This window comes from Podarcis melisellensis (assembly GCF_964234715.1).
Source record: "Podarcis melisellensis genome assembly, chromosome: 2".
Classification (NCBI taxonomy): Eukaryota; Metazoa; Chordata; class Lepidosauria; order Squamata; family Lacertidae; genus Podarcis; species Podarcis melisellensis.
Window position 1 is genome coordinate 18,248,352 of NC_138529.1, and position 13,773 is coordinate 18,262,124.

The following is a 13,773-nucleotide window of genomic DNA, read 5'->3' on the forward strand; positions in this document are numbered from 1 at the left end:
AGCATTCCCAGATCCGCTGAAGGAGGCGGTCATCAAACCGCTTCTTAAAAAACCATCTTTAGACCCGGCCAGTATGGCCAACTATCGCCCAGTCTCAAATCTTCCATTCTTGGGCAAGGTGATTGAGCGCGTGGTTGCTGAACAACTCCAGGCACGCCTGGAGGATGCGGACCATTTGGATCCCTTCCAATCGGGATTCAGGCCTCATCATGGGACTGAAACTGCCTTGGTCGCGCTGGTTGATGATCTCCGGCGAGCTAGGGACAAAGGTGAGAGTTGTTTCCTAGTTCTGCTGGATCTCTCAGCGGCCTTTGATACAATCGACCATAACATCCTTCTGGACCGTCTAGGAGGGCTGGGAGCTGGGGGCACTGTTATACAGTGGTTTCGCTCCTTCCTCCTGGGCCGTGTTCAGAAAGTGGTGGTGGGGGATGAGTGTTCAGACCCCTGGGCCCTCACTTGTGGGGTGCCTCAGGGTTCCGTCCTCTCCCCATGCTTTTTAACATCTATATGAAGCCGCTGGGAGAGATCATCAGGGGGTTTGGACTGGGTGTCCATCAATATGCAGATGATACCCAGCTCTACCTCTCTTTCAAATCAGAACCAGTGAAGGCGGTGAAGGTCCTGTGTGAGTGCCTGGAGGCGGTTGGAGGATGGATGGCGGCTAATGGATTGAGGTTGAATCCTGACAAGACAGAAGTACTGTTTTTGGGGGACAGGGGGCGGGCTGGTGTGGGGGACTCCCTGGTCCTGAATGGGGTAACTGTGCCCCTGAAGGACCAGGTGCGCAGCCTGGGAGTCATTTTGGACTCACAGCTGTCCATGGAGGCGCAGGTCAATTCTGTATCCAGGGCAGCTGTCTACCAACTCCACCTGGTACGCAGGCTGAGACCCTACCTGCCCGCGGACTGTCTCGCCAGAGTGGTGCATGCTCTAGTTATCTCCCGCTTGGACTACTGCAATGCGCTCTACGTGGGGCTACCTTTGAAGGTGACTCGGAAACTACAACTAATCCAGAATGCGGCAGCTAGACTGGTGACTGGGGGCAGCCGCCGAGACCACATAACACCGGTCTTGAAAGACCTACATTGGCTCCCAGTACGTTTCCGAGCACAATTCAAAGTGCTGGTGTTGACCTTTAAAGCCCTAAACGGCCTCGGCCCAGTATACCTGAAGGAGCGTCTCCACCCCCATCGTTCTGCCCGGACGCTGAGGTCCAGCGCCGAGGGCCTTCTGGCGGTTCCCTCATTACGAGAAGCAAAGCTACAGGGAACCAGGCAGAGGGCCTTCTCGGTAGTGGCACCCGCCTTGTGGAACGCCCTCCAATCAGATGTCAAAGTGATAAATAACTACCTTACTTTCAGAAGACATCTTAAGGCAGCCCTGTTCAGGGAAGTTTTTAATCTGTGATATTTTAGTGTATTTCTGGTTTTTGTGGAAGCCGCCCAGAGTGGCTGGGGAAACCCAGCCAGATGGGCGGGGTACAAATAATAAATTATTATTATTATTATTATAAACAAATTGATGGTTTCTCTCCCGGCACCCTCCCCCCTCAGAAAAATCACTCTTTGTCTGGGGTATTTATTTATAAAAGTATTTATATACTGCTAAATCACAAACCACTTAGCCTGAAACAGGGCATGTTTTCATGTGAGGCACATTCTATATACATGATGAAACTTGAAATGGGGGCATGTATGCTCTTTGGATATAGGGACGCAGGTGGCGCGTCTAAACCACAGAGCCTAGGTCTTGCTGATCAGAAGGTCAGTGGTTCGAATCCTTGTGACGGGGTGAGCTCCAGTTGTTCGGTCCCGGCTCCTGCCAACCTAGCAATTCGAAAGCACGTCAAAGTGCAAGTAGATAAATAGGTACCGCTTCAGCGGGATAGTAAATGGCATTTCCGTGCACTGCTCTGGTTCAGCAGAAGTGACTTAGTCATGCTGGCCACATGACCCAGAATCTGTCTGCGGACAAACACTGGCTCCCTCGGCCAGTAAAGCGAGATGAGCGCCACAACCCCAGAGTCATCCGCGACTGGACAGGGGTTCCTTTACCTTTACCTATGTTCTTTGGAAATGGTACAGTCCCAGGGAAGACTGTACCATATATCCTCATCAGCATTTGAACCAGTTCTAAGTGGATAAGGAAAATGACATTGTGTTCCTTACTACAGTCTGTTCCTAGGGTGGGTCCTCACTGCAATTTCTTTCTTCTCCTCCATATGGCTACATCAAGATACCCACCTCAGTTCCACCATCTTTGTTCCCTCCAATTGTTGTTGGACTACATTTCCCTGATCACTCGTCATGTTGGCTGGGGCTGTTGGGAGTCTAGAAAGCCACAGGCTTTCCAATCCTTGCCTTGAAGACAGTTTCTATCTTCCAGTCTTTTGGCTTCTGCAACTAGCTCTTACACCAAAACCCTGTCTCCCAGCAGTACTTTCACAGGGGAATAGCTACCTGCTTCCCTCAGAAACTTGACATCTTTTTCCTCCTCCTCAGGCCTGTTGGCATATTTATGGGTCCCTTCTTATACGGGAACATTTCCATGATATTTTTTTGTGTGTGTGTGGTTTTGTAGGCTAATGCGAAATGGGTTTGCTTGGTGAGCCAATTGTGCCACACTCTTCTTCACAGAAGGTCAGAGCAAAGCAACATTTTGCCAACTTTTCCGCAGCAACAGGATTTTGTAAACAAACAGCGGCAACTCACAGGCTTCTAGCGAAGCAGGAATCAAATATTTAGGGAATCCTCCGAGATGGGGGATGCGGACAGTTCCTAACCAACACCGCTGACATCTCTTTCAGTAGCATGACCAAAGCTTGCATTTTTGTTTCAAAATTTATAATTATTATAATTAGGTCTATGGACCCCAGACCCTTGTCTCTTTCCCCCTTCTGTGTCCCCTTCTGACACTGCCGTTGGTGCTTGCAGTACTTGAGAGCCAGCTTCTACAAATGAGGCGGCCATTCTTAAGCTATGCAGACAAAGGGAGTGGTTCCCCTAGCAACAGGAACCATGTGGAGGTTCTCAGAAAGCTCTCGTTCTCCGTTTTCTTTCGACTTAGTGCCTTTTGCATCTCTTGAACAGAGGAACTCGAAAACTGGGCATGAAACTGCAGCCAGCCTTTTTGAAAAACGACTTACTCTACCCAACAAACGGCACCAGTTTGAGAAGGCAGATGTTCTGCAGTCAAAGTGAGAGGAGGGGCGAAAAAACCCTATGATGCTAGCTGGTAAGTAAACTGAGGAGTGCGACTCAGGTTGTTTAGAGAAAGGGAAAAGTTTGTGCCGCTATGTTACTGGATTCTGCACTCATTTTTTCTTTCTTTTTTGATAGCAGGGGGTTGACACTGAGTGCTGTAATCATGAATGATGGTGGTGGTTTATCTCCATCACAGAGTTTGTTGTGCAGAAGCACTGAAGTGGTGATTGCAGGGCTGAGCATCTGGGCTCATACTATGTGGTCTCGAGCAAGTCAAAATCTTCTTTTGAATGCAGCTTCAGTTTTGCCGCCCGTCAGCTTGGAACTGTATGTCACAAGGGTGTTGCTAATTACTGTATACTTCAAGGACTGCTACTGATTGTAGCATCGACATTCGCTCAAGCTGCTGTCCTGTGCATGCTTACCTGCTGGGAGTAATCTTCATGGAACACAGTGGGGCTCTCCTGAGTTAATCCCACATAGAGTTGTACCATCAGTGTAGCTTTTGAGATCAAGACCACTTGTGGCATGCAAAAACTGAAATTTTTGCATGTAGTTCAAAACGATTCAAAGCAACAAGGCAGGTTTAATTTCCATTTTTTTATTTTAAAAAAGTGCGTTTGTGTGTTTTACTTCGGGTGCTTATTATTTTGAAAGATAGGATCAAGGTCATATTGAGCATCTATTCCACAAAAATGAACTTGTGGAAATCCAGTGAGCAATATTATGTGAATTATGCATCCATTATATAAAAATGAACTTGTGGAAATCCATCGAGCAATCCAGTGGCAAGGAGGGATTTTCAAGTCACGTTCCTATTATATTTTTGTTAGGATTTACCATGTGAATTTGGCTTCAGTTTCTTCTGCACCAGGCTATTAGAAGTGTGCTGGTGTTACCGTGCTCTCGCTGCAGCTCACTGTTATCAGATTTCTTGCCGTGCGAGAGTCCAAGGTAATGCAGCAAACATCTGGCTCCTTAAACAAAATGTACAGTGCCAAACTGATTCATAATGAAAATCCATGGGGTGGGTGGAAGGCTGCAGAAGGAAGTAAAGATGTTTTCTAGGCTGTTTGTTAGTGGAGAACCAGGCTTGGGCAAATAGTTTGGGATTCATGATAAGGACAACTTTGTAGATCAGGTCACCTGTCCTGCATGCAAAATGCTAAACTATTTGGCATCAGGAATGCAAGCCAAGGGAAATTGGTTTTGGAACAGGTTGCTGTTTTGATTACTCCTGCCCTGAAGGGAGATGAAAGGCAGGAATATGGAACACTGCTGAGTTTGGAAAATGGGAAGGACTTGTTTTGAGGGATATATATTTAATGTCCTTTCAATATGATCCAGTTTGGAACCCCAGTTTTTGTTCCTTCTCACATCTACCTTTCTGTGATTCCTCTCTTCCTCCCTTTCCCACCAAAACAACCATTTTTAAAAATCTTATCTTCTTTATAGTTTCCTTCACAGTTGTGAATCCCTTTCCCCAACCAATTCCAGGACCCTTAGGAAACTACAGTTCCCAAGATTCTTTTTTGGGGGGAAGTCATGTGATTTAAATGTATAATATACATGAAACCCATATCTCAACTTGCCTCATTATAGCAATAGTCCTGCAATATTTAGTTCCAGCTGCAAGCCTTTATTTGGGCAACACCCCCCCCATCTCCCTGACACCTTATTTACTCTTGGCTTTTTGGTTAACAAGACCAGGCATTTTGTCTTAGAAGTTGTGTAAAATAATTTCCCTCAGAATGGGCACAAAGAGATTTCCAGTTAGCTACTTGTCAGCCAGGGACGTGGGTGGCGCTGTGGGTTAAACCACTGAGTCTAGGGCTTGCTGATCAGAAGGTCGGTGGTTCAAATCCCCACGATGGGGTGAGCTCCCGTTGCTCGGTCCCTGCTCCTGCCAACCTAGCAGTTCGAAAGCACTTCAAAGTGCAAGTAGATAAATAGGTACCGCTCCAGCGGGAAGGTAAACGGCATTTCCGTGCGCTGCTCTGGTTCGCCAGAAGCAGCTTAGTCATGTTGACCACATGACCCGGAAGATGTATGCCGGCTCCCTCAGCCAATAAAGCGAGATGAGCGCCGCAACCTCAGAGTCGTCCGTGACTGAACCTAATGGTCAGGGGTTCCTTTACCTGTACTTGTCAGGTCCTTTAACCACATTGTTGAATGGGTATGAATAATCTGAGAGTGGGGGCATATATTGCCAAAGAAATCTGCAGCAGCTCTGGGAAAAGGGCTCACTTGTCCCCCAGTTCCCCAAACTGCAATAGCAGCAGTTGTGACGTCTTTCTCCTTTCCTTCTAGAGTGTGCCTTTGGGGTTCTGTGCCTGGGGGAGTGTGTAGGGAATTGACTTTGATAATGCCCACATTCTGTGGAGTCGGAACTTTGGTTAGCAAGCCGAACTTCTCACAAAGTAAGTATCCTGGGGCACCAATTAGGAAATGTATTGCAGCACGAGCTTTCATGGAAAAGAGTCGATTCACCAGACAGATGAAGTGGACAGTGGAAGTGTTGGTTGTTAAAGTGAACGTGGGCTGAAGAAGACAGTTATGCAAGCAACGTTAAACAGTAAAGGAGCATAGCCTGAAAGCAGAGCAATCCTCTGTGAATCAGTAAAGCTGAAGGGAGCAAGAGACTCAATTGCATGGCACCAACAGGTCCACCGATGTTGATAATTCACATGTACCTAACCAACGAAGCCATCTACTGATCTGCAAGACAAAGCTGTTCCACCAGACCTTTGGCCAAGGCACAGTCTGACCCCCTCTTTCTGTGATCCTTATAGAACTCTAGCCCAATGGTTGCCATTAATTTGATTCTGAATTGATTTTAGAATGTATTTCAATTAATTGTCTGTGATTTTATGTAAACTGTGCTATTTTTACTGTTGTTAGCCGTTCTGAGCCCTGCTTTGGCTGGGGAGACCGGGATATAAATAAATTTTTATTATTATTATTATTATTATTATTATTATTATTATTATTATTATCTGGGAGGTGCACCCCACGATCCTTTGCGGTCTCACATTGTGATGATGGGACTATTCTGGGGGGTGGGGTGGGGTGCCTTTTCCAGTCTTGGAGTGTGTTCCTGTTCTGGGTGGGAAGCCAAGCTCCTCAAGTTTAGCAGACTTAAAACCTTGGAGCCATACCTGACTATGTCTACTATAACCAAAGTCTCATTACAGGTCCTACGGGGATGGCACTGTTGTCTAAACCACTGAGCTTCTTGGGCTTGCTGATCAGAGGGTCAGCGGTTCAAATCCCCATGACAGAGTTGAGCTCCCGTTGCTCTGTCCCAGCTCCTGCCAACCTAGCAGTTCGAAAGCACACCAGTGCAAGTAGATAAATAGGTACCGTTGTGGCAGGAAGGTAAATGGCGTATCCATGCGCTCTGGTTTCCATCATGGTGTCCCGTTGCACCAGAAGCAGTTTAGTCATGCTGGCCACATGACCCGGAAAGCTGGCTCCCTTGGTCTGAAAGCGAAATGAGGGCTGCAAATCCCATAGTTGCCTTTGACTGGACTTAACCATCCAGGGGTCCTTTAGCTTTTTTACCTTTACAGGTCCTTCTGTTGAAAAAGGGAAAGGTAAAGGGACCCCTGACCATTAGGTCCAGTCGTGACCGACTCTGGGGTTGCGGTGCTCATCTGGCTTTATTGGCCGAGGGAGCCAGCGTACAGCTTCCGGGTCATGTGGCCAGCATGACTAAGCCGCTTCTGGCGAACCAGAGCAGCGCACGGAAAGGCCATTTACCTTCCCGCTGGAGCGGTACCTATTTATCTACTCGCACTTTGACGTGCTTTTGAAATGCTAGGTTGGCAGGGGCAGGGACCGAGCAACGGGAGCTCACCCTGTCGCGGGGTTTCAAACCGCCGACCTTCTGATCAGCAAGTCCTAGGCTCTGTGGTTTAACCCACAGTGCCACCCATGTCCCCCTGCTGTTGAAAAAGCAGCACCTTAATGAGTCAGAAGGGACCCTGCCTGAGGAGCTGTGGTTAAAGCCAGAGGGGAGTGCCTCCGGCCTTCCAAATGTTATTGGATTCCAACTCTCATAAGCCCCAACCAGCGAGGCCAATGGTCAGGTATGATGTGAGTTGTAGACCATCAACTTCTGGAGGGCCACAAGTTACGGCATCCCTGGTTTAAAGAGACAAGTGTATGCTAGCTCAGTCCTGGTTTCCAGTATAATAAACAACTGTTGAAGTTGCAGCATCTTGACAAGAGCAGCAGAAGTGACCTTGTCTAGCTTCTACCTAAGCTCGGTTATTAAGAAAACAATAATCTCCTTAATCAACTATGGTTTCTTAAGCGAGGAAATAGCACCCAAACTAGCCAATTTCCCTTTGGAAGATAACTTATTTTGTGCTGAGCCAAATTGAAAGCATGTTGAATGAAGATGACTCTTTGGAGCGACTGTGCCAACATTATTGTGCTCAATCTTTCTGAGACAGATATCTGGAGCTCACGGGGCCTTCTTTTTTAAAAGCAGTATGTGAACTGGGAAAAGCATTTTATTTTAGTTGAGGTTTTGAAGTTCTAATCCCACCCCACCCCCCTCCGCAACATCACGAGAAACAAATTGTCATTGACTGACAGAAACAGCTTACAGAAATTTCTGTAGGTGGCTGGAAGCCAAGGAATTGGAGAATTCGGAGTCTAGATCGAAAGATAATGGCTTACAGGTCTGTTTTCTGGCTTTTATCACTTGCGCATGGCAGGATTGTCATTGCTGAGAGGACTTAAAGATGAAATGATTTACCATCTAGGCTGAATCTATCTCTCGAGAATAAATACAGTTTCCCCAGAAAGGTTGACACCGCAAAGTATAATTATTAGGATAATGTACACAGCTACAGGAAGACACAGTCACATGTTTCAGGTCTTGCCAAAGGCGATCAGAATGCTGCACCATTCTCCTTTGTAGCTGAAAGTTGAAGTGATCCTGCTAAGTTGTCTGAGAAAATCTGATGCGTTAACTCTCTGTATGCTGTAGAGTACTGTGTTTGCTGAGGAATGAATGAAACCCATCTTGCTGGAAATTCAGTCGCATTCCACCTATATTTACGAGACAGGATGAGATTCAGAGAAAGAGCTGCTCACAGAACTGGGTGTGGAGGAGGAGGAGGATATGAAGAATTGAAAGAGCTGTGTTATCCAGTTGTGTGGTGTAGTAGTTATAGTGTTGGAATAAGATCTCATTAACTACCGACTCTGGAAGAGTGGAGAATGAAACTTATGGACTACGCAGAATTGGACAAAATGACTGGAAAAATCAGATATCAGAAAGATCACAAATTCATCAAGGGCTGGGGAAAGTTTACGGATTATCTGAAAAACATATGTGATGAACAGACAACGCTAGTGGGTTTTAAAGAGGTTTTGTGATAGTTTAAGGTATATTGTAAAAAAGAAACAGAGATGGAAGGATAATACTAATCGGCAATATTATATATAGAAAATGCGTGAAGATAGGAAAAATGGATGATTGATGGAGGAGCTGGTGGAAGTTCAAAAACTGGAAATTTGAAAATATGGTTGTATGGACTTTGTAAAGGAAAAATCATATATATATATATATATATATATATATATATGCTTTCGTAGATTTTCACGGGTACAGGAATGTAGGTTTTGGTGTTCTCGGGTGTCTTCCCGTGTAAAAGTTGGGGTGTCTAGGCGACGTTTCGACGAGGTCTCACTCGTCATCTTCAGGCTGGTGCTTTCGGCTTCTTGTTACTGGAACAGAGCAGGATCTCAGTGTTTGAGTTCCTATAAATACTGTTGAGGGGGTGTGGCTATACACCACACCCCCTCACCACACCCCCTCAACAGTATTTATAGGAACTCAAACACTGAGATCCTGCTCTGTTCCAGTAACAAGAAGCCGAAAGCACCAGCCTGAAGATGACGAGTGAGACCTCGTCGAAACGTCGCCTAGACACCCCAACTTTTACACGGGAAGACACCCGAGAACACCAAAACCTACATATATATATATATATATATATATATATATATATATATATATATAATTTTTCCTTTACAAATATATATATATATATATATATATATATATATATATATATATATATATAAAATTTTTCTTCTGATGTTTTCGTATCTGTGGAGGAGTCCTTGCAGGGGGTAGACCAGTCTACATCATTGGTACACCAATCATTAGTACTTTTGGTTAGTACATTTAATTAGTGTACTAATTACACTAATTAGTGTACTGCCCCAAGCTTTTAAAAAAAGGAAAAAGAGAGGCAGGGAAGTAGCTAATTTTCCTGAGCCCACTTCCCAAATCTGGCCCTATTTTTGCCTCCAGTATTATCATTGGGAGCATGACAAGATTGGAAGCCTATATCCAAGGGAGTAAGAGATGTTTGATTTTAACCTGGGCTAGAGGAAGATTCTGGGCCAGAAATGATGTATCCACTTATTCCAAAATTCAGTCAAATGTTACAAGCTGGCTGAGCTGATATTATGACCATAAATACAAACTTTGCCGACATTGCTACCTTTAAAAATTTGACTATTATTGCTACGAGTAATTTACTCTGCAACGCTACACAGAGCAATTTTAGCAGTGGGGATTCAGTTTTAGCTGTTGTTTGTATTGTTTTCACGGAAATATGCATTTTGAAACCTGTGGAGGAATCACGGTGATGAGAAATACTGCCACCTGTCCAAAGCACAGCTTTCGCATCATGGAAATGAAGCTGTTGGGTAGTCGATAAATACCACACAACTTGGAACATACTTATTTGCTTGTCTAGTTGAAATGTGGGCACACATAACTCTTAAGAAAAGAAGTAAAAGCTCGCCTTCTTTGGAGTGGTATACCTGCCTTTATTATCCTTCATTGATCAAAATAAATAAAGTCGTTGAATAAATTTAATTTAAATCCAGGTCAAAACACATTACAGGCATCTCCTCAGATATGTGGGGGTTACGTTCCTAGGTACCACATGTATACATGAAATCACGTATAGTGGTGGGGACACCATCTACAAAGTGTGTAAAGGTAAAGGTAAAGGGACCCATGACCATAAGGTCCAGTCGTGACTGACTCTGGGGTTGCAGTGCTCATCTTGCTTTATTGGCCGAGGGAGCCGGCGTACAGCTTCCGGGTCATGTAGCCAGCATGACTAAGCTGCTTCTGGCAAACCAGAACAGCGCACGGAAAGCCCTTTTGCCTTCCCGCCAGAGTGGTACCTATTTATCTACTTGCACTTTGACGTGCTTTCGAACTGCTAGGTTGGCAGGAGCAGGGACTGAGCAATGGGAGAACACCCTGTCATGGGGATTTGAACTGCCGACCTTCTGATCGGCAAATCCTAGGCTCTGTGGTTTAACCCACAGCACCACCCCTCTAAACCTCTGGAAACTCTTGAAAAGCCCTTTAAAAAACCAGCAGCACTTACCAGACTGACAGTGGTTGCTCTCAGTTTCTTAAGTGCTGGAGGATGATATGGAAACAGCAAACTCCAACTGTCCACAGTCCTCAAAGGTCAGTGCAAAGGCTCATGGGATAGCTAGCCATTTTCCCACTCTTCCCACACCATGTTCACAGTTTTCCTGCTCTTCAGGTCGTTTTTGCCCCTTTCACACCTGTTTGCCATTTAAATGTATTGATTGATTGATTGATTTCCCAGTGCTGCACGTATACCTGGTCACGTGTGAGTCAAAGGTACCATAAGTGGGGAGACACGTGTACAGTGGTACCTTGCTTCTCGAACTCAATCCATTCTGGAAGTCCGTTTGACTTCCAAAACGTCCGAAAACTAAAGCGTGGCTTCGGATTGGCCCCCGAAACAATGCCGACAGCCGAAATGGAATGAAACTGCAGCTGGCTGAGAGGAAGAAAGGGGCGAACTCGGCTGCCCCGACCTTAAATGACCTACCCTAACCCTGCCCCTGCCGCCTGCCGATTGGCGGGGGATGATGTAGCTCCGTGCGGATGTAGGTGGGCATGAGCCCACAACCCCCCCCTCCTTATGTCGGGAGTGGCTTTCTGAAAAATGTTCGCAAACAGGAACAATTACTTCTGGGTTTGTGGCATTCGGGAGTCGATTTGTTCATCAACTAAACCATTCAGGAACCAAGGTACCACTGTACAGTGGAACCTCGGGTTGCGAATGTGATCCATGAGGGGGGCACATTCGCAACCTGCAGTGTTCGCAACCCGCAGGGCCGCATCTGCGCATGCGTGTGTCGTGATTTGGCTCTTCTGCTCATGCGCAAAGCACGATTTAGTGCTTCTGTGCATGCGCGAACGCCGAAACCTGGAAGTAACCCGTTCCGGTACTTCCGGGTTTTGGCGTGTCCGTAACCTGAAAACACATAACCCGAAGCGTCTGTAACCCGAGGTACCACTGTATATGAAAACCTCTCTGTAAATTCATGGGGGCTTGAAATGTGTTTTCCTGCCCCCCATTCCATTTAGTACAAACATTGTGAATCAAGGAGACCTTGAAGGGAGAAAAGCTGCCAGTTTTAACTGGCTTCTCCTTTGAAAATTGAAAAATACTCTTGCACTTTCTGTGAGATCTGGTTTCTTCTTGCGGCAGGCAACTTCCCTGTCTGTCACACCCTTACCACAGATTTAATGCATATGTCCTCCCAATCCTGGGAAATGTAGTTCACCTCTCACAGGGCTACAATTCCCAGCACACCTAAACATCCCACAGATCCCAGGAATCACTGGGTGAAGCCATGGGTGGTCTAGATTTTAGTGTCTGAATAGCAACTTCTCGCTCTTCTCTGTGTTGATGTTGTGTGAGAGCACTGTCTATTCCCCCCTCCTTCCTGCCTCCCAGCTCTCTGCAGGAGTCCTTAACCGAAGCACTTGTTTCTGCAGTTTAGCCTTGGTTATATAACATGTTCCAAGTGCAACCTGTGAGATAATCTGAATACGGAAAGAACAGAGTCCTTCATAGGCAGGAGCTGTTTGATTGGGAAAATGCTCTCATTTGGTCACTCTGGAAATCTTGCGGGTGTCTGAGAAGCGGTTCTAAATTTAGATGCGCGTGTGTAATTTTGAGTTAGTTTAATTTGGCAAAGTGTTGTTTTTAAATGGGTAAATTTATAGCTTGACCCCAAGATTGGCTATGTCATTGCAGAAATATTTAGCGTGGACCATACCAATGATTGCACTGGTGAAATGCCAACATAGCTAGGTGCTATGACAACACTGTGAGGATATTAACATGAGTATTGCAGCTGGATACACAAGTCCTTACCATGTAGTGGTATTCTGTTATAAACAAGGGTAGTGGAATCTGTCAATTCTGGTTTTGTTTTCTGCATTTCCTTGCAACTTTGCATTTTATTTTATTTTTAAGTCCCCATCAAAATCCACCAGCATGTTAGTGTAAATTTATTCTAATATGCACATTTTTTGTTAGTGCCTTTGCCCAATATACACATTTTTTGAAATTCAATTTCCCCTGGTGCATTTTGTCACATTACTTCCACTAATATGTGCATTTTCAGACACACTTAGCAGCATATACATTCCTAAACACATTATCCAATGGGAAAGTTGCACTGCAAAAACTGGAGAAGTGAGAATTTTGAAGGATGGCTGTGTTCTGCTTTCCATATTTTAGAAAGTGTGAATCTAATTTCTCCCCTATCCCTAATTATGTGGGGCTACCTTTGAAACTACAACTTGGACACTACAACTAATGCAGAATGTGGCAACTAGACTGGTGACTGGGAGCGGCCACTAGGACCATATAACACCAGTACTGAAAGACCTACATTGGCTCCCAGTACATTTCTGAGCACAATTCAAAGTGTTGGTGCTGACCTTTAAAGCCCTAAATGGCCTCGGCCCAGTATACCTGAAGGAGCATCTCCACCCCCATCATTCAACCCGGACACTAAGGTCCAGCTCCGAGGGCCTTCTGGCGGTTCCCTCCCTGTGAGAAGTGAGGTTATGGGGTACCAGGCAGAGGGCCTTCTCGGTGGTGGCCCTCTCCCTGTGGGACGTCCTCCCATCAGATGTTAAGGAGATGTGTAACTATATACCGTATTTTTCGCACCATAGGACGCACCGGACAATAGGACGCACCTTGTTTTAGAGGGGGGAGAACAAGGAAAAAAAATTCTTCTGCTCTCTGCCCAGCGCCCCTTCAGCGAAGCGGCAGGAGGCTCTGCGCAGAGAGTGGGAGAATTTTCCCCCTTTTGTTTTCCCGTTCTAAAACAAGGTGCCGTTTAAGGTGCGTTCAGGCAGCTACCTTGGAAGCCTGGAGAGCGAGAGGGGTCGGTGTGCACCGACCCCTCTCGCTCTCCAGGCTTCAGGTTCCTTTCGACCTGCTCTTTGGGGCTGGCGGGGGAAGCCCACCACCAGCCCCAAAGAGCAGGTCAGGGAGCAGCGGCCATAGGCGCGCGTCACCTCTCCAGCCGGGAGAGGGTTGCGGGGGGCTGCTTTAGCCCCGTGCGTGCTCTCCCGGCTGGAGAGGTGGCGCGCGCCTATGGAGGCTCCTGCCATAGGCGCGCGTCACCTCTCCAGCCGGGAGAGCGCGCGCGGGGCTAAAGCAGCCCCCCG

The 13,773-nt window shown here is 46.2% G+C and overlaps 2 long non-coding RNA genes across 3 annotated transcripts in view; one reads left to right on the forward strand and one right to left on the reverse strand.

Moving 5' to 3' along the window:
• The window catches only part of LOC309363074, a 674,350-nt gene that overhangs the window by 462,694 nt on the left and 197,883 nt on the right, over window positions 1-13,773 (reverse strand). The window lies entirely within an intron of this gene.
• The window catches only part of LOC309363028, a 93,006-nt gene continuing 82,250 nt past the window's right edge, over window positions 3,018-13,773 (forward strand). For both annotated transcript variants that reach the window (XR_014165170.1, XR_014165171.1), the window contains exon 1: window positions 3,018-3,237. This is a non-coding gene — a long non-coding RNA (uncharacterized lncRNA). The remainder of the gene's footprint in view (window positions 3,238-13,773) is intronic.